The 21,946-nt window shown below is 41.1% G+C and overlaps 1 long non-coding RNA gene across 1 annotated transcript; it reads right to left on the reverse strand.

The window, feature by feature from the left end:
• Positions 1 to 1,430: 1,430 nt before the first annotated feature.
• On the reverse strand, positions 1,431 to 14,616 carry LOC137854760 (uncharacterized). The gene is made up of 3 exons (XR_011095378.1): positions 14,490 to 14,616; positions 13,026 to 13,165; positions 1,431 to 2,306 (listed from the first exon to the last, which is right to left on the reverse strand). It is a non-coding gene; the product is annotated as an uncharacterized lncRNA (long non-coding RNA).
• Between the last annotated feature and the right edge of the window lie 7,330 nt (positions 14,617 to 21,946).

Genomic DNA, 21,946 nt, shown 5'->3' on the forward strand with positions numbered 1-21,946 from the left:
TACAGAAAAAAGGGCTGGCTGACATTTAGAGAATGACCTTTTGACAGACAAGCCAGAGTATGGTTGAAACACTGCTTCATTCAAGGTTCTAAGAGAGTTATTCCACATAACAAATAATGTAAAAAAAGAAAAGACATTTGGAAAGTATGGAGCAAGGTTCCCATATCTCAGCTGGTACCCAAGCACAGGCTCACTTCTATACCATTCAGTACTTTGGCATTATTTTACTCAAATTCTTTTTTTTTTTTTTTTAAATAATTGTGTTACTGACAGATCTTTTTAGCATTTCAGCAAAGACACCATGATGAGCTAGACAAACAAATCATTTTTTACTTTCTTCATGTTCAATTTCCTTTTTGTTTGCTTATGTCATGTGCCTTATTTTTGTCTCTTCTTCAAAGGTCATTTGAAAACACTACTTTTAGAAAACTTTAAAACATTGCTTTGCCCAGCCAGAATAAACAACATTGCTATTATAGGCTTGTATTTTCCTCTTCATATAGAATACAGAGCATCTAAAAAGGCTTTTTCTGAAAATGTTTGGAGACAATAGGATTGTACAGAGAAAACATTTAATATTTAAAGACTCTTAACCTTTTTAAGTCAAAAATATCTTATGTTCCTTTTGTTTTTCATTTATAAATAAGTGGTTGGATCGCTCAGCTAGGCACTCCCAGCATCTTGCGCACAGTTACAATTAGTTTCATTTTCAGTCCAATTATAATCCCTGAGTAAAAAAAAAAAAAAAAGACTGGAACAAAATGGAGTAGAAAAACATACTTTAAAATCATGACACAGTATTTTCATGGTTTATCTCAAAGGTCTGGTCTTTTTAATATAGAGATAATTTGAATGTCTCCAGCTGGCATCAGAATCCCAGTTTGTGACCCGGGAAATAAGGAGTAGTTCTGTTTGATATTATCCATATTGAAAAATGGAATTAGATATAATGAAAATCTATTTTTTTTTTCCAGCACCAGTCAATCACTGAAACAACTGGCTTTTTAATTATTCCAAAGTGTTTCACTGAGATATTAGGCTGGGAAGTTTAGGAATGCCATGTACAGCTCTAGATAGGTAATACTGTAATGAACACATATATAGGTTACCCTTCCCAGAGACCATTTCACTTAACAAAAAGTTTTATAATGATACTTCATAAAAATATATCATCTCTTACTGATTGATGTGATATACTTAACAACCACAAAACCTCCAATGCTTGCACTAGATTGAAGTGGCTTGCTCATGTCACCCAGAAACTGACCCCAGCTCCAACCATTCCACCACATTTCATTTTACTTTTTTTTCCTTTTTCCTTCTCAATTCCAAGGTCAATTATCAGCACTTTTAAAAGCCTCTCAGTAAAAAACATGGTGACAGGTACAATTGCAAACTTCACAGACCACGCTCAGGAATTCATTGCTGAAAATGTTGTTCTTTACACTTCGATTCACACTTCAAAATGATGTGTCTAATATTTTATAAATTAATATGATTTAGAAAGTGACTAGACATATTTAAATCAGGCAAAAATGGAGAGCTGTTTGAAATATGTCTTCTGACACAGCTCTCTGATCAGCATCTCTTTGACTCACTTTGGTGGCATTATTGGCCATTTGGCTGTATTTGAGTTTCATGCTGTTTTTCTAGTTGGATTGCTGGGTTCCCTCTCATTCCTACTGAGAGAGGCTCAGGACATGACATTTGATTATGGACTTCAACCTCTGGGATTCAGATTTTCACAGACTGCATCTCTTTATGGTATCAAGAAGCCTTTCTCAGAGGTATGTGAGGACCACAGTTCAGATCCGGCCCTGAATTCAAATTGCAAAGACATGGAGGACAATGGTTTAGTTGCTTTACATGCAATTAGACAGCTGGTGAAAATTACCTTCCCATTGGGGTAAGTGCAAACTGTGCTTCAAGTTACACTTTGAGTTACACGAGTTAACATGCAAGTTAAGGTTTCACTGTAAGTAAACACTGCTTCTATTAATTTACATCAGCATCACTGATGAGTGGATTTGGCCCACGTCCAGAACAATTTCACATCATAAAAAAGCCCATTTTTTAAGCCCTGATGATTTTCTCACTTCCTGAATTCTATATTACCGTGAATTTGAGCATAATTAAGGTTCCTGTCATTTCATCCACTGCCAGCAGAAACAGAAGGGCTTTTATTCCATAATTACTTGTTTTTCAGTGTCCATAAAAATGATTGTTTGCGTTCACATTGCTGGCACTCACAGGTGAGGAGAAGAGCATGAAAGAGGAAGCACTCCTGTGTGTAGATCTGCAAGCACCTGTAATAACAAAAATACTGTGACCTACAGCTTACTGTATTTTGGAGTTTAAAAAACAACCAACAAACAAATAAACACATGCACAAAAATAAATCTGAAGATCTCTCTCCCTCATGGTGTTTCCTGATCAGCTGCATCACCCCCAATTACATCTACAGGAGTGGGGATAGCTCTCGGAGCAGTGTTTTTGACAGCTGCAACAGCTGCTAATGCACGAAGCCAAAGAGCTTTTGAATCCAGTGTGCAACAGGACAGAGCTTGTCCTCCCCTTCTCTGTCTTTTAAAAACTGCAGCAGAACTGTTTGGGGATTGAGACTTCCCTTGGCATCTGCTAGCCTAGGCTTTGCCTGGCTGAGTGCATTTAGACACAGTCTAGGCAGTTTATAAACCTGGCATCAAGACAAGGCGTAGATCTGTGTGGGTATTTACTGCCTCTCCCATTTAGATTGATGGGAGATGGGTTCTGGCCTAATTGGCAGTTTAGCGCATTGGTAAGGCTGGTTTAGGAGAGAGCAGGAGCATTTCAAGGGTTTTAATATACTTGTAAATGTGCTGACCAAGCAAACAACATCTGAAAGGACCTAGTAGGATAATAATTGTTTTATCAATTCAGCTCTTCGCCAAAGCAAAACACTCAAGGCAGGTTTTGGAGCTGTCTACCCCATTAGGAGAACAGCAAAACCTTTTTCTAAGTGAAAGAAAATATAACAGTTTTTGTTTAGGGTTTTTATATATGGAGTGGTAATTCGTGTGGAGAAAATGGTTGATATTAATAAAGAAGGGGGAGATTTGGGAATGTGGTCATGGGGGTTGGAAAGCCCCGTGGTTGAGATAACAGTAGACTCTTAACGACAAGGCCATCAGGAATATAAAAGAGTTTAGAGGGAACAAAGAAGGGTGATTCAGGAGACTCCATGAAGCCTGGGGTTTCTTGTTCTCCAGGTGGTTCTCTTGTTCTCCAGCCATTAAGGCATGGATGTTTCTGGGTGTTTGCTGTTGTTGTTACATTCAAAGTTGTTTGACCAATGAAAAGTTGTTTTGAAAAGAACTGCTGTGGAGAGAAGGGTATAAGAGGGGAGCCTGCCCCCAAGAAGAAGAAGAAAAAAAAAAAAAAAAAAAAAAAAAAAGAAAAAAAAAGGCAACATGAAGTTACATCAATAAAGAAGCAGGAAAAAGAAGTGAAGAGGAACAGGCTGGCAGAATGGAGACCAGGATGGGAACAGGCGCTTTGATTGCCTCATGAAGAGAGGTTCGGCCAAACTCAGCAAACTGCTCAGAGAAACTCGTACACAAAGTCGCTGGAAATGGGCGCACTGGAGCTGGAGAGAAGCTCAAGCTGAGAGAAGCGGACCCATGCACACAACTGCCCCTCGCTGGTAAGCAGCTGTGCATTATGGGGAATCATACATCGTTAGGAACAAAGACTGTCCTGGTAACCTTACAGCTTATTCTCCTTATTAACAATCGGACAGTTTATGATCCTGAAACATGGGACCAAACTGAGGTCAAGGTGTGGGACTCTGCAACTAAAAACGACGAGGTTGCAGTGGGATTGCTCGGCACCTGGCAAGCAATCTCTGAGGCCTTAAAGAGCCATGTGGGACCACAATCAGAAACGTGTGGTTTGCCAGATAGTGGGGGAGCTGTGGGCTCCTTTACTGATCCAACTGCTACACCATCGAAGGTCTTTGCTGTTCCCACCCCATGGTGACCTGGACGTGCCTTTTGACCCAGGCCTCTTGGCCTTCACAAGGAGATGGATGTGCTTTTCTTTGGTCCGGGAAGAACGGGATACATAAGGCCTGAAGACCGAGTTGCTTGACAACGTAAAGCAAGACATACTGTTCAAAGGGAATGGAAAATGGAGACTTGTATGTAATCAAGAAAAGGAGTGGAAAATGGAGACTGTAAAGTCATGGAACTTAAAGGATTGTTTGTTACCTTTTCTGATTGTACACATGTTTAGGTATACTCGGGTTTAGTACGTAAAAGCCATGTTTGTTCTATATGTTTAGAATGTTTGATGTTCGTGTGTGCATGTTGGTGGAGCATACACTCCCCGCACACCCAGCGCTGTTTACTTGCCTTTTATACCTTTTATACCTTTTAGAAATATTTGTTTTATAAATATTACAAAATTCTGATTGAGTTGAGACCTCATTTATAACAGGGTCAAACAATGCAAAATGCTTCCTGCAGTGAAACTATACCTTACCTTGAAGATTATGTAGTATTCCAGCCATGCAGATTCAAAGAGATGGGTGAATGGCAATTGAAATGGCTAGGCTAAGAAGAGCTTTTCTTATAGATTAATCTTAGCAGTTTGGCTTATTTAGCCTAACCCTTTGAGGCAAAGGGGAAAAAAATGACCCTACATCTGGTACATTTTAGGGGGCTGTAGTCATTTTGTGAGTACAGAGGAAAATAAATGGGTAGGACCAGTGTAATAGGCATCATGCTCTGATATTGAGAATCCGATTGCTAAAAAGTATTTAAACCAAACAAACAAACAAGAAACAACAACAAACAATTGACCAAATTCACAAATAGACCTGGGATGAACAAATCTGTATTTCTTCTTAGCAAATAAAAGTAAACACACAGATTTTAGAAGAAACCACTTAAAACCTGCACTCTAATGCTTTCCTGCTACCACTGGTAAAATGCCAGCAAAGACTGAATCTCAGCTGATGCCAGAGAGGAAATGAGAGGCATTAGAGGCTGAGTGCCTAATTCCTGCATCCTGGCACACTGCCCTGCTGTGATTTTAAAAGGTGGGGATTGGCTAATCGTTCACAATTGTGTTGTTAAAAGAAAAAGTAATCCAATTCCAGCAATGGCAACCCAAGCAATATCACAGATTAGAGGTAGCAACAATTTACCTTCCAGATTTAGCACTGAAAGGCTTACATTAACTGTATGGAAATAAAAGCATCATGCCTGTGATTCAAACTGAGATCTCTCCCCTCACCTGGGAAATGGCTGAGAGCATCGATCCCTGCCCTGGCCACTCAGGGAGCTGTTGAAGAAAGATGGAGGCAGACACAATGCCCAAGCTTAGCTGTGCAGCAATTCCTTTAGGAGATAATTTTCTCCTCAGTCTTACAGTCACCAATGTATACTGTGCACTGAGAAATCCACTGAAGAGTTCAAAACACATAAAGGTGATGCAGGCTCAAAGAGTTTCTGACAATGCTGGGTGAAGGCTAGGAATTCTTAGAGAAGATATAATGTGGGCTTGTCCTAGTTCTATATTGTTTTCCTCCAAATCTGCTTTCAGGCCATTGTCAGAGAAATCAACATTTAATTCAAGGAAGTTCCGCAGTTTCTATTGTAAGCTCAGCTTATATAAACTTTCCTTGCTTTTTAGAGACTAAGCTTAGTTTAAAGGAGGTAAACTGGGTGATGGACTATACAGCTCCTCACCTGTTTGACCTGCCTTTAGCTGGAAGAACTAGGAAAACAGCAAAGGGAGCCCATGGAGACTGAGACTGCACAGACCATCATAGTGATCACGCATGCAAGGAGCACTGTTGGCAGCCCTTGGTAAGAAGGCGTAGACCAAAATACCCATGGAAAGAAGTGAAGAAAAACTCCTCTCCAAACCTTCCCCCTGGGGGAAGCAGTGGTGGCCACAGCTCCACTGACCCTGGTGCCCCCAGGCAGGGTCACACTGCCCAGCTGAGAAGATGAAAGATTCTGGCCTGAAGCTTCACCTGCTCAGATAATATCAACTTCTGTTTCAGCACCAAAATGGAAATGAGAAAAATGTACCTGCAGGAATAAAACTGTCAAGGATTAAGGGGATTAATTGGAGAGAAATCATGTTCTTCTATCTGTGACTGATGTTGGATTTTTCACTTTCAGATACTCTCCTGTTTAATCTCCTTGAGGCATGTTAAGGTACAAAAATAAAATTAAAAAAAAAAAAAATCTAGAGCTTAACTTCAGAGAGTGCTTTATCACAAAGTCAGGAAAAATAGAAAGCACTCTTTGTAGGTGGAAATCATCTCACCTGAACCAGCTACAGATCTGTGTGTGGGTGGGAGGGAAGAGGGTGTCTATTTATTTATTTTTACTTAAATGGCATCAATATGTTTTTGACTTTCAAAAGACGGTCAATTAGAAACAAAAGAAAGGGAAGAAGAGAGAGTGCTGGGAAGTGGAAGATACTTCAGCACAGCAGAGCGTTGCTGTGAGGATAAGGAATATATCCTGGCTTTACAGTGCTGTGCTGCAGTGGAAGAATAGAGTTACTGGAGCTAAGGAGGTGAGTTTATCTTAATATACTTGTGTTTCTAGGATTTATTTTTTTTTCAGATGTAATGCTACAAAGGGGTGTGTGAAAAGGTCAAACAGCTCATTTTAGAGTTTCTGTTTGCCAGCAGACCCACAGGAACACAGCCTTAAAAATCCTTCTCAGCAGCTGATACAGCTTACACCTGGCCAGGCTGCAGGAGCAGTGGCACTCGGGGTGCCACATCCCATCCAAAGGGACTGGAGCACTGTGTTCTGTAAAATATGGTGTGGAGGGTCTGTTAGGGAGTGCCAGCCCTCCTGCACAAGAGGACGTAAGAGCGTCGCTCTGTCAGCTTGCACAAATCAACTGCAACGGCCAAAGCCAAGGCACCCCAAATGGCTGGCCTGCAACTATTTGGAGCAATCAGCAACAAAAGCACATCCTCCAGGATGCCGAGGCTCCTGGGCATGGCACGGGCATGTTCACCCAAAGTATGAAATATTAGGAGACCCTGCAGCTATATGAATCCTTAAATGCAGGACCATGTAAATAGTGGAGTGGGCAGACCTGCTGATCATAGTGAAGGCATCTAGATTTCAAACAAGGAAAATCATGCTAAAGGTAGAGGAACAGAACAAATGTACACCTTCTTTCTGAGGTCAGCTCTTCAAAGCACAGTCTTTAGGTCCCTGTACATCCATACAGCCCCTTGCACAAAGTGGTCTTCATGCCAGCAGCTGCTGCTCTGGGCTTATGCAACCGCCAATGTTTATTAATAACTGTATCAGTTTTGCATCTCGCTCTGTAAAATAGGTTGCACCTCCTCCCACCCCCAGCCCAATCAATCAAAAGCCCTTAAAATAAATCTTCTCATTCATGCTTATAATCAAGTCTCACAGAAAATAACAGTAGGCATTCACTATCACACAAAATCAGGCTATTATCCCCAAATTCTGCCTGACAGAACAAAAAGATGCCACTTCCATTTCTGTCCATGTCCCTCTCAATACTGGCATTATTCTTTTCTCTGACCTTGCTTCTTAGCCTCCCACTGATGACCGCTATTTTGAGTTTAACATGGGGTTTGTTTATTACCTACATTACCAGAATTCCTCTTCTATCACCGTGATGGATGATTCTCATAGCATGCTGCAGACCGTGCATGAACACGAGGCAGAGTCTGCCCAGACCCACTCCATAAAACCAAACACATCTGCAGGTTGTGGATAACACTTGGCACTTTACAGAATTTACTCGGTTGTTTTCATAACAGATTTGTATTGTTTTACAACTTAAAAGCACCGTTTAAAATTTCAGTTTCTTCCAGGAAGCACAAAAGTCTCTCGGATATGGAAGGTAAATGCCAAATAAATTTTTGTAACTGATCAAATCATCGGTTAGCAAATGTAAGATCATCAACGTGCTCTGAGTCATCTCTTAATTCCAAGCACAGCTTTGAATATATCGCTGACAGCGATATATTCCTGATACCTGTTTGTAACATATACATTCAAAAATCGACACCATGTCATTTCAGCAGTTATTGCATCACGGGGAGAAAATCCTGCAATTGGAAAATTAGATATAGTGCATTGAAACTCTAGGTAGGCTTGCATGTTGTTTTGCAGATGTAATCCAAAATCTATAGATGACACAACTATTTTAACACTTCAGAGACTTGTAAATACCAGACAGAAGTGTGCTCACTGGAGCTGGAAATGAGGCTCTGTTAGAAAATCAAGCATCTAAGAGTTCCTACATATATCACCACAGTGTTGTCAATAGTAACACCCCACATATTTGAAATTAGGCATTATAATTTTCTGTAATTTGTCTGGAGGTTTACTTGGGACATCGCCAGGGCTGGGATGAGGTCACACACCATTCTGCTAGGGGAAAGATTATGCATATTCCATCTGGAAGAATGAAGAAACCCAAATTACCTCCGCAGGTCTTTGATAACTACATATGACACAAAGGGTCGTGGTGTGCCTAGCTGGAGACTTTCCCAGGCAAGCAGTGTGACCCACACTTGTGGGTAAACAGTGACACTTGGGGAAGGAGAAAACAAGAAGTAGAATTTAATAATTATTACTTTTTTAAGCTTACACATTTAATTTTAAAATATTACCATAAGTCCCTGTCTTTAAAATCACAGAAGAGGCAGAGAGTAAGAAAAAAGGAAAACTGAAAGATATTTATCATCTAATTGCTCGCTGTAATATTTTAAAGTCTCTCACTAGCTGATTGTTTGAAATGAGCACAATGCAGAGACAAGGTAAAGTCATAAATTTCTGGTGTAATACATTCCACAAGAGTTACTCCATCCATTCCCAGAAGGAAATTCACCTAAATGAAAACAACATTCCTAGAACAGCATGTGAGAAGCATTAGATAGATAGATAGATAGATAGATATACATATTCCTCCAAACAATCTTCTTTCATGTTCCTTGCCATAAGTAATGTCCCATTTTTGATCTTTTAGACTTAGAAGTTGCCAGTAATTACAATTATGCTTGTGTTGTCTGAAAGGAATGAGATAAAGGGCAGGTATTAAAACTTGTTAGGCTTAATTAAAGTGTTTCCAGAATCTTGCTCAGAGAGATGACTTTCTCTTAAAGTAAAAAAAAAAAAAAAAATCATTTTTAATGTTATGACATTTCCATCCTTTTGATTATACTGTTCAATCCATTAATATTTCCACTGAAACCTTTCTATGAAATAACCACAGACCATTGCAATTATGCTTGCATTTTCTGTGCATATAAGACCAGATAATAAGGATCATATAGTTTTATTCTTCACAGTTCCATTAAATATAATAATGATGTTTAATGGCTTTAGCACCTCTTCACTGATGAATCATTCCATTTGTACAGTTGCAAACCACAGAAGGGAAACCATGCTCACTCACAAAGGAAACAAAAAAGGAAAAGCAGACAGAAAGGAGTAGAAAGGAAAAAAGACTGTAGAAGTACTAAGCAGTTCTGACACGATGAGAGCTGTATATCCCTGTATAGCAGCAACGTAAACTTATGCAGCTCACAGGCTCCTCAGAAAGGTGGAACATGGTGTCAGAGGTAAAGGTTTGAGCTTCTTGCCCCATTAAGGGCATAAAATTAGAGAGAATGTGGTAATTTGGCATGAAAAATAGGTGGAGCTGAGGTCCATGAAACTTGCAGGAGTTAGTAAAAGAGGAGAAAGATTACTTTGGGGGCCTATCAGGAAGTGTCAGTGTCTGCAGCCCACCTCTCTGAAAGCTTTCACCAGCCCAGAGCCCACCACCATTGCTTGCCCATCAGATGCTCAGATGAGCTCCCAGCCACCTGTTTGGGAAAAAATGGACAAGAGCATCCATTCCTGCTGGTACACTGGCCACTTGCAGGACCCCTGGTGGCTTAGCCCCCAGTACTGTGCACATGAACCACATCTTTCCCTTAGTTTGCTTTTCAAGTACCTTTAGTAATAACCAGTTTTCACCCATGCTCTTTACAGTGCAGCTTCCAAAGGCAAGAACTCACATACAGAAAGAACTCAAGAACTCAAAACAACAGTATATTAAAGTGAAATTTGTATTCTTCCTACAAGAGCACACTGTTACAATCACCAAACCAGAATAAAAGCTTTGGATCCCTCCCCATACAGAGAAACATCTAGCAGATGACTTTAGGAGAGAGTTTCTCTGGCTGTTTGAAAGAGAGATGGCCTTCTCCCTTTTCTCCTCTCCTCTCTAAAGACTTTGCCCTTGGAGACTGCCAGGGGCAGGTTTCACCACCTGAAATACTCCTGTGGCACACATCCCCTTGGGGGAGAGGCCACTGCTTCTCTGACCTATCCTCTATAACAGGCTGGTAGGAGGAGGTCTTAGCCAAAATGCACCCTGAAGGAAAGAAGAAGTGGTTAGTACCACTAACATATAAAATGTAAGAAATCTCACATTTTCAGCTCACACAGTTGGGCTCTTTAGTATTGATGAAGTCCTGAGAAATATGCACAGGCCATAAATAGTGTGTGAGAGCTGTCTAGAAGGATATACAGGTAGAATATAGAACTGTTATAATCAAGAGACACCTGGGCTCTCAGTCTGAAAGCAGAGGTCTGTCCAAAATAAAGGTTTAAAATGTGCACATCAAAGCATTAGTTCTGCACCATAGAAGTGCTATCTTCTGCATTTCACTAGACCTATTTGCAGTTGCTCTAAGACGCTGTTTCTTTCAGATAAGAGCAATGCAGTAAATGTCAAGGTCAGAGTGCTGGGGGGATGCTGTGCTGTAATCTATAGAGCTCCACATTTTTTCTCCATCCAGATTTCTAAACCTGTCCTACTTGAGGGAATCTATGTAATTTAGAACGAGAACCCCACAGGGCACCATTCAGTCAATACAAAATGCCATCAAATCACTTGGGGTAAAATCTTTTGTTGACTTTCCTGACATCTGGCTTTATTCAGTATTTATTTATTTATTTATTTTTGGATAAGTACAGATGAGGCAAGTTTACTTAAATATATTTTCTGGAAGTTCTGTTTTTCCCACAGAGGTAACATCTCTTCATTTCATAAAGATTGGCCTTTGTGCTGTGAAGTCTGTTTATAGCTGCAGAGAGCCTGCAACCGATATATAAACCAGATCTCCCTATGCTAGCTATTTAGTTCCAGTAAGTAACAGGGAAAAGCAATACTGCTCGGCAATTAAAAATTTGGTCAATAGACCAAATACAAGACCAAAATGTATATTGTCAGTTATGTGACTGAAGTGATAATGGGTCATAGGAATTTGTGATGTGATTATCACCATCAGCCTCCCATTTGGCTTGCACCTAACTCATAGTGCCTGGGTTTACCACCACACTTTGGCAGCAGTGAGATAGGGCTTCCTGGGTCATTTATGCTGTCCCTTGGCTAAACCCTGGCCCCAGGACACTCATTTAGATTCTGGTTTTACCAGGGAACAGCCCTGTTGGTGTGGACTTAGGTGTGCTCGCTGGCCACTACCCTACAGGCCTGGCCTTGCCCTGGGTGCACAGCTCCCCTTCCCTGCAGAGCAGCTGCTCCCTGACAGCCAGAAACTGCAAAGAGAAAAATGCCACCTCCTGAAATCAATTTAGCATGCTTATTTACTGTGTGCTTCTCCTCCCTCTTCTCCTGTTCTCCTTAGATGTGCTTTTGAAGTCCATCAATCCAATAGCCACAGGCGGGTTAGCGCCTCACACTTTTTCTCCATTAAAACTGGAGAGATTTTCCTTCAAGCATAGTTAAGGCGAGTACAGGTGACACCATCCCTGGCCTTTGCAAGCCCAGGCACAGGGCTGAGTCAATTAAAATGGAAATTTGTGAAGAATGGAAATAGGTCAGACTAAACCAAAGCAGCTGCCTGCAAGGCCTCAGAGCCACCGTGGCAGTCTGCAGAGCAATCCAGGTAGCTTCACCTCAGTAGTGAACACCTCAAGTCTTAGGAACTAAAGGTTTTTGCTATACAGAACAATGTCTGTTTATATATTGCTCAGGAGTCATCTGGGGATTTTGAAGAAGTCTGCAGCTGCTAATGAAGCAAGTGATGATAAACAGTAATAATCCACTTATGATGATCTGATTTGAACAGACAGTATCAGTTTGGCTTTTTAAAACAAAAATAAACACGCATTCACATACAATATTGGTCCTCAAAGTCTGACAACCTTTGTGGTCTCTCCTATCTTTTAAGATCTCTTCTATCTTACACTGTTTTGCAGACATCTCTTGATTTTTTCCTTTTCCCATGCATGCATCCCTCTGCATCCCATCATGACACAGCAGCACGGACATAAGCTGGGGGGGTTTATCCTTCAGAGTTGCACCCCAGAGCTCACCTTCCAGTGGGTTTCCAGTGAGGGTAGATCTCCATCCACCTGCATGCTGCTGACCATCACACAGCTGTGTGGCATTTTCTTCATTCAGACCACAACACAGATGCTGGGGTGCAGCACTACAAACTGGCGACAGAACGAGCCAATTGTGTGAACCTCTCCCCAGCACAAGGGGCTCCATCAATCAGTGATGTGTAAATACAGAATGAGAGGACAGGCTCTCCTTTATTCATTTATTTATTTCACAAACTCTGAGCTCCTCAGGGCAGAAACCAATTTGCCACTTTTTGGATACACATCTGACCATTAGCATCACAGGAGCCTGAAGCTCCAAGTGGGACCCCTGGACTACATTGCAAACAGCAAATAATAATAAACAGCCCCCAGCTGCTTATATTTGATTTCTCTGAATCATATGTAAAAATTATCTTCAAGTAAATGAAATAATGATAGGAACTGACCACAGCATTGCAATGACTGTGTACTGACTTTTAATATCACAAAGCCAAAAAAAAAAAAAAGTTTACTCCTTGTCTTTTTTCACTTACAGTGGACAAAGGTGTTACTTTTATTATTTGTGGGTGACGTATTTTACAAACAAGTAATAATTTTGCAGAGTATATGGGTGATTACCTTTATCTGTCTTTATGTTTCAGCTCATTTTCTGTTCCAACCTCTTTCCGTGCCAGCTCTGCTGTCTTCTTGCAGAACCACAGTGCTTCCAGCTGGGAAGGACTGAGATGGGCCAATGCAGGTTTTTACTCTAACGTTTACTAATAAAAGACACAAAAAGGGAGTTTTTAAACAGCCAGCTTCCTGAAGGATAAGCTAACACAGAAAGAGAACTGAAGGACTTCTGATGCATTTAATTACTTTCTGGATTACATTAGACACTGGCACCATATGGGGGACATAAGAAAATAATTAACTTCAGCCAAAAAGGCAAGTGAATTAGAGCAAACTGCAGTGTTTAAAACTATAGTCAGAACAGTCTCTGAATGCTCTGAACTCACCTCAGTATGGAAAAGCCACTGAATCCTTCCAGTTTCTCAGTAATGATCCAGAGCCCAGCAGGTGCAGCCTGGGGAATGGGTTGCAGCCTTGGAGCAACATGGGATGCCAAGGACATCCAGTGCAGCTCCACATCCCCTGCACAGCCAAGGCTGCACCCAGAGCCTGCTCCATTTGCCTTGGTCACACAGCAAGGACCACGATGTCAGCTCAGTGGAGGATGCTCACCCTCTGCTGCCTGCATTGCTTGGAGAAGGGGCATGGGGATGTAGGTTTCCCCCAAGCAGCATGCAAACCCAACCATTTGTCGACTCATAAAACTCCCCTCACCTTGGCCCACAGAGAATGACCTTTCAGGAGAAAGTACAAATCATTTGTGATAGATCTGCCAACCCCAAACAGCACCTGGGCCAGTTGGGGTCTCTAATTCCTGCAGGGAAAACTTAAACTGCCATGACTGAGGAGTTATTAGCCTTTTTGCAGACCCTGTTTTGTCTCACAAAGCCATTTTAAGATATTGCTCTGGTTTCAGCTGCTCCCCAGGGTGGATTTGTCTGGCTCTGCAGGCTCAGCACAGAAATGAGAAGGATTTGGTGGCATTTCCAAGTTGAGATGAGTTCAGAGTATCTGGAGGCTGCTTAGTCCCATAGTTTGAATTTACGATCATTTCTCCCTTTGCCTGCTCCTTTCATTCCTTGCTATCTGTTCTGCCTGTTCCAGGCACATCCCCTTCTGGTGAGAAATAAGAGGCACAGACTTTCATCCTGCCACCCTCCACAGCATCAGCTGCCTAATCCCTTTTCTGTTCTTCTCCCAAAAGAAAGCACTACCACCTTGTCTATGCCAGAAGCTTCCTCTTCCATCCAGAAGATAGAGGGCTGCCCAAATGAGAAAAATGGCCAGTCCAAAGCACTACAGGATGACCCAAAGTCTTGTATCAGAGAAAGACTCATTAATCTGCAGCTCCTCAGGGACCACCCCACCAGGTCTCCAACAGCTCCGCTCCCTGGTGCCCAGTTCCCTGGCTTCACTTCACTTCTGTATTGCCTCTGGCATATAAGATTTAGATATTTTGGAAAACTTTACCTCAAGGCCTTTTCCTACACCCTTCTGCCTGTTTCTTAAAAGTCTGAATCAGGAAGCAAACCTATAACAAAGCATCTTAGCCGAGCATATCCTGCAGAGAGAGTAGGAAGGTAGAGTATGGGCATCCAGGCACTCCTAGCTGGTGCGCACACTTATACCACAGTCCCCATTGTGATGGCTCCTTGTTAATGCCTACTGTGAGAGAACAAGACTGCCAGCTAATAATCAAAATGCTCCTGAAAGATAGATACCTGCAAGGCCTGGTCAGACAGTGACAACAGCCCACAAATGCTGGTGGGAGAAAGCAATCAGGTGGGCTTTGCCTTCTCAATGTTGGGAGGGGATAGATTGACCTTTTTCCCCCAAATTAAACTGCTACTTTGAAGCCCGATGTAATTGAAAATGACCTTTTTCTTCAGCAGATCTTCAAGTGCTCTGAAGGAGCCAGATGCTCCCCGTGCTGAGTGCTGCTACCTGGGGGTTTGGCCATGCAATAAATGGTGACAGAAATGTGGCTTATTAAATCCAGCCTTCGTTAAAGAAGCCTGGATGAAGAGCACTGTTAATGATACACATCCTTGTGTGGATAAATGACTAGTAAGGAAAGAGGTGAATGTGTGTTATAAAAATCCCCTCTGTAAATGCTCCTTGCCCAGCACAACTCAGTGTGGAGCTGACGTTTTGACTGCCAGTGCCTAACGCTGGGTCTGGCTTAGAGCTTTTAAACAAGCCTGGTGCAGAGCAAACTGTTGGACAGTTGGCTTTCACCCCTTTCTGGGGTAATTTCAGTCAGAGCCCACAGCTGTCATCATTTGTGTCCCCATCCCCACCACCATCCCTGTCGCCCTCAAGAGGCTGCAGCGCTGGGGAGGGGGACCATCATGGGACACCACAGTCCATGAGAAGATTGTTGCTTGCTGTCCCCAAGGCCAGACACTTAGGGCTGAACAGTAAAATCCTTGAAGAAATGGAGTGTCTCCTTTTTGGACCTCATTCCCTTCTGCTGCTCACTAAAGCCAGGATCTAGTCTAGCATCTAACACCGGGCACTTCTGTTTTACCTGGCTTCAAAACTGGAAGGATGTCTCTAGTTGCAGGGAAGGAAACGCAGAGTGAATTTGCAGATATTAATTCCATTATTATTATATATTATTTCATTTTTCATGATATTCGGCTATTCATGAGTGTAACTATGTATGCATAAGACAGATAGCAATATGATAATTTTGTAATAGCCTAATCATGCATTATTTATAGCTATGAATGCACTTAATTATACCTGCCTGCTTATGTTATATCATCTAGGTTTTCTTTTCACATAAGGGCTTTTCTAATTTACAAAGTCTCATCCATATGCTTTCCATGAACTCATTGACTTCCATGAAAGAAAATGGTCTGGCATGCAGAACCCTTTGCCCGTAATACAGCTCAGCGCATGAATATTTACTGATTGTGTCATTTCCAAATCAAAAACAATTGAAGTGAAAGAAGCTTCACATCAGTTCATTGTTATTAGCAATGCTGATCTTGTTTGCCAAATGATGCAGCACATCTGTGAGCGTTAGCAGCCCAGAAGGCCAACTGCATCCTGGGCTGCATCAAAAGAAGTGTGTCCAGCAGGTGGAGGGGGGTGATTGTCCCCCTCTGCTCTGCCCTAGTGAGGCCCCACCTGGAGTGCTGCATCCAGGTGTGGAGCCCCCAGCACAAGAAGGATGTGGGGCTGTTAGAGCGAGTCCAGAGGGGGACCACAAAGATGATCAAGGGGCTGGAGCACCTCTCCTATGAAGGAAGGCTGAGGGAGCTGGGGCTGTTCAGCCTGGAGAAGAGAAGGCTCTGGGGAGACCTCATTGTAACCTTTCAGTACTTGAAGGGGGCATAAAAAGATGGAGAAGGACCCTTTACTTGGGTAGATTATGATAGGACAAGGGTAGATGATGATAGGACAAGTCTTAAAGTAGAAGACAATAGATTTAAACTAGACATTAGAAGGGAATTCTTCACTGTAAGGGTGGTGAGGCACTGGTCTGGATTGCCCAGAGAAGCTGTGGATGCCCCATCCGCAGAGGTGTTCAAGCCCAGGCTGGATGGGGCCTTGGCCAACCTGATCTAGTGGGTGTCTATGGTAGGGGATTGGAGTTGGATGATCTTTAAGGTCCCTTCCAACCCAAACTGGTTTTCCCCAGACCCACTCTCTGGTTAAGCTGGGGGTGCTCTCACCACAGGCAGATGCTCTCAGCCTGCGTAACGGAGGATGTATAGACATACTGGTTGAAGACAAGTTTTCTCTGTGTGAGTAGGCATAAGAATCTGTGGAAGCATGTAATTACATTAAAAAAAAGTTGGCATGCACCGTGAGAAACCATTCTTATGACATATTTGCAAGACTGGCAATTAGAGGACATACAGATGTCTAATTGCATTTAAATCCTGGTCTTTGGGTTATATCTTCTGAATTTTTATAATAGACCACTGCTCTATTCATTTTGAAACATCTTTTCCTTGTTGTCTGGTGAAGCAGGATATGAGTTTGATGGCTTCTAAGGTTTTAATTTCCATGTGTTTTAAAACTATTAAATTACAGTTAACCAGAACTTACTGGAAGTCTCTGATTTCAGAAGTCAGAGACTTAAGGGCAGCATTTGCAAGCCTAGACATGCTGGCTGCTAGAGTAGTTTAATTCTTAATGCAGAAGGTCTAAAAAGAAATATTTTCAACTCCGTGAGGTAAAGAACAAAAATTAATTTGTTAATATAATGAAGTTTATTGTCTTTGTATGAGATTCCTGTGGATATGAACCACATACTAAGACATTATTTATAATGGCTGGTGACAACAGGCTTAGTATATATTAGTGTGACTGCAGCTTATTAATACACCAAGCTTGTTTTATCTTTATTGAACTAACTAAAAAGTCTTCTGTTGCAAAGAGACAGTATAATGATATCTCCCTTCTGAAGCAGTGCTGCTGAGCACAAGGAGATCAGTAATGTTTGCTGGGCTTTAGGACTTATCAAGCTTTAAAGAAAGATCATTTATTTTATTTTTTATCTGCCTGGAGAAAAATTCGTTTCTGCATTTAGCTGATCAGTGGCCACAAAGTGGAATACATGGATTATTACATTTTGGAGCAGGGCGGACACTTGTTTTAAATCTAGTCATGCAGCGATAAGTGACAAGTTAATTTGACCCTCAGTTTGCTTGCTTGCTTTTTTTAATTAACAGCATAGATAACTCAGGAGAAGCAATTTAATGTATTATTTGTCCATTATGCTGAAGCTTCATAAAGGGAAAGCCTGTGTCTTCAACAAGTTTACTCTCTGTAGTCACTCTTTTATCTATGAAGAGAAAATAAGCAAAATATCATGGGAAATGAAAAACATTGAATTGGTAGTTTAGTTCTTCTATTACATTTCTGATATTAGCCACATCTAAAGTATAACAATTATTCAAGACTGCTGCCTGCTAAGATTATAGTCAAATGCATTCACATTAAATATTTAAAGTCAGTATTTCTATACAGACGTTTTGGAGAACACACATAAAAGTACGCTTTATGATATGAAAAAATAATAATAATAATATCATACAGTTTGTGAAGGTAATATGATTTGCCTTCTGGGCAAAGTGAATGTCATATTTATAGATAAACATGGAGAAACAAGGATACAAAATACAGTCTTCTGAGCCAAGCGTAACCACTGAGGAGGGAGGCCCTGGGAAATGACAGCTATTTTCTTCAAACCATCAGCACAGTATTTAGCAGAAGTCAAAAAAGCAAAGAAAATGCAAGGAAATATTAGGTAAGCAATGGTTCCATGGGGAGAATGGAGAAGTCCATAAAAGAAAGACCCCTTGGAGGTTACTAAATAGACAAATCAGGATAGGCACAGGACATCCTTCAAGCTGAAATCGGTAGCAGTGGGGTATGACAGCAGGAAGAAGTATCACCTCCTGTTTTAAGAAGGAAGAAGTATCTTCTCCTGTTTTATCTCTTCCCCAGGTGTCTGCTTATGAGCAGTTTGGGTGTAGATGGATATTTGCTCTGAACCAGTGTGACCATTTTCATGGTTCCCAGGAAGGCTGCTTTAAATTTCAGCTCATTCACAGAGACCAAGCATGTTCTTTGCCTGGTAAATTTATCTAAACCTGGAATAAACTTTCCCAGACACCCAAGGGAATGTAAAGTTTGTGTCCTTTCACAAGGAGGTTTATGCACCTATGAAAATTATTCCCACTGACTTCCAGTGAACTTCACAGAAGTAGGAACTTCACGAGCTTTTTAAACCAGGAGTCCTGGTCCTTTCATTTAGGTTGAGCAGCAGCCAGAACACCTGTGGCTACTAGAAAACAATTATAATAGCAATTATTTGAGTTTGAGCATCAAAATTATTAGCCTTACTGTGAAAATTCAATCTAGTTTAAAATTGGCTTCTGTTCCTGCAAAGTCTGAATTGCTCTGCCTTTCCTCAAACCCTACCCAACAGGCAGCACGCTTTATAAAGGTTACTCAGCAGGGTACAGTGCAGCTTGATTCCAAACGCATGTAATGAGAGGGTGCCAGGGAAATGGTTGAGTCAGACACAGCTTGCCATTTGTCACTGCCTACATGGGATTAAGCAAGTGACCTTATAATGAAAGCCCAATATTAGTGGATTATTTATGAGGACTTTTTGATATTGGAATAGCACTCAACAAAAAATGAACACTTAACTGTTGTGATATAAAGATGTCTGAATCTGAAAAACTGAAATGTATTTGTTTTTCTTTGCTTGACTGATAAAAATCCTATTGCACCGACACCTTACTATCCTCATTCCAGCTCTCAGTCCCTGATGGAGCGACGTTGTAGGCGCACCAGTATGGATGGATTCAGAGCCAGCTTCTTCCCTGTCCCTGTTTCCTCTCACTTCTGGCTGGAGCCCTTGGATGTATCCTGGTCCTGGTTCATTGCTCGCTGAGCTGGGAGTTATTGAACCCTGATATCAGCCCCTTTGGATGAAGGTAAGGTTTGCACAGGGTCATGTTGGTCTCCCTGCTCATCCTTCCCCAAGGGACAGCCAGCCCTCACTATCAGTACTCTGGTAATAACGTGTGATGCTGGCACTGTCACATCACCAGCCCTGAGAGGTCTACCTGAGTGTTCCTTGAGTGGATCTTAAGCTTGAATGAGTCTTTAATTAGACAATATCATAGCCCTCTGTGATCGTTAACTAGGCCAGAATGGTCCTAGATGATAATAGACCTTTAGCCAATAATTTCTTCACTAATTCAAACTTGTCATTGCTTTAGAGTATATGTGTAAGAAGGATGTTCTTCTGTATTGAAGACAAGAGTCAGGAGAAATTCACTTTCTCTTCAGATAGCTTCCAGTGGGTACTTCTCGAGCTAAAAATAATCCTCATTATTAAAAGAAGTTAATGTTTTTATTACTTTTCTTCATAACATCTAAAGGCTACATACTTCTCGAATGACATGGTATTTATGACATATGAGAGCTTCTTTAGCATCTTCATACTTTTAACAAAAATGTTATGTTAGGAAAGCATGTTTGTATTGCTAGAGAGATGTATTTTATGGATTCTTAGAAAGAAAGGACGGATGGGCTTTTTGAATTGTGGCTCATGTATTGTTTTTACCTTTCTGTGATTTGGCCTTGTGCTTTAGAATTTAGTCTCATTTGGGGTATACCCTGGGCTACCTGTTTCAAGGTTTCTTATATCTACCATTAGATATAAAGGAAAGAAACATAGAGGGAGAAAGTAACATAGAAAGCAGTCTAAGTGTCAAATTTATAGTGTTATTACATCACATGGTATTTCTAAAAAGAGTGTATAATGGACTAGGAAATATGAGCTTGGCAAGACATATGTATAATGAATATTTTATATAGTGAACACTGCTTTCAGTACATAATTCAGGTAGTCAAGAAGACTTGCAACTGTTGTTGCACCTCCAGATAAACCAAGAATGCTTCATTTATAGCACCCAACAGGCTATTGCTTCAGACCATTAACACTTTTTAAAAGGAGATAAGAAAATTCCAGTGCAAAGAACCAGGGAGAAAGGAAGAAATCTGATTCAGAGTCTTTTAGGCATGGGCAAGTGTTAATGATCACAACTGGAAAAGAGCTCTCCCTTCATAAGAATGGCTTCTACTGGAGGAGAGTCAGGAGGGCATGGTGAGGCAATTGCAGCAGAACAGAAGCACAGACGGGTAACTAAAAACTCACTAGGGATTTGAAGCCTAGGAGTGTGAAGGTTGTCACCTGTTCCCAACTGTCTGTAACACTCAAAAAGCAAATCAAAAATATATTGTATTTTGTTATTTTTCTTTAGGAATTTTGTTTAGGGTTGTGTTCATCGGGAATAGCCCTTTGCAAATATACAATAACATTTTTTGTATCAATTAAAGCCAGCTGATTAACCTTAGTGAAATTTGATGATATAAGAAACCATGTCAACAGCAAGTTATATGTTTGCCAGGCGTATCCTTTGTGTATCTATAATTCCCCTGAAGAATTCAGAGACTGGAGTGTGTTTTTCATCAATGAACAAGGATTGTCTCAGAGGTTAGCAACACTGGCTGCCAGCACAGACAGAAATATATCTGTGGCTTAATATATCTACGGGGTTAGAGACAATCCACAGGACAGGGTAATCCCATATTGGGGAAACATGAACCTTGCTGTGTTGGTGGAAAATGGGAAATCCTTTCCTCTAGAGAACAGAAAGAGATTATATGGACTGCAGAAGGATGTATAGTTGCAGCAGCCTTGGGAATTGAATGTTATGTTTTGAACAAAGGCCTAGGATCCCATATTACAGATTTCCAGATTAATTTAAACTCTGAATGAGAAGTATAATTACTAAAACTTATTAAAAAAAGAACCCATAAAATTACTCTTTTATATTATACATTGTAGAGATCTATAGAAAAGAAGGTCTTATGAGGAAGATAGTAATCATATTTTCCAACCACTGCACAAAATATTTCACAGTAACTGTCTATAGGCAACTCAAAACTAGTCAGAGTACACCCTTTTGAATATTTTTTTTAATATAGTCAATGGCATGACGCAGTACCAACTCGCCAGCAGGCAGGGTCTTGCAAAAGAGAACTTTCCTTGTGCCGCTGATCCACTGCTAGCATCCCCACAGGCTGACTGCCTCTGGGACAATTCCATTTTGGAGGAATATTTAGTGAATATTAACAATAAGTTCCTGCAGGATAAAGAAAATTAATATATGACAAAGAAGGAACATTTGTGGGTTGGGAAATTAGTGAATGTTTTGATCTTAGGAAGAGAAAGTTTAAAGAGATTTATTTCAAACATGCCTTGTACAACAGCAACAACTCCTCTTTGGCTGTCAGAGCCACCCAGCCTGGTGGAAACCAGGCAGTTGTGTGCACACAAGGAGAAGGTGGGATGAGCTGGGGCTCTGGTGCTCAAATATCAG

This window comes from Anas acuta, chromosome 3, assembly GCF_963932015.1.
Source record: "Anas acuta chromosome 3, bAnaAcu1.1, whole genome shotgun sequence".
Taxonomy (NCBI): Eukaryota; Metazoa; Chordata; class Aves; order Anseriformes; family Anatidae; genus Anas; species Anas acuta.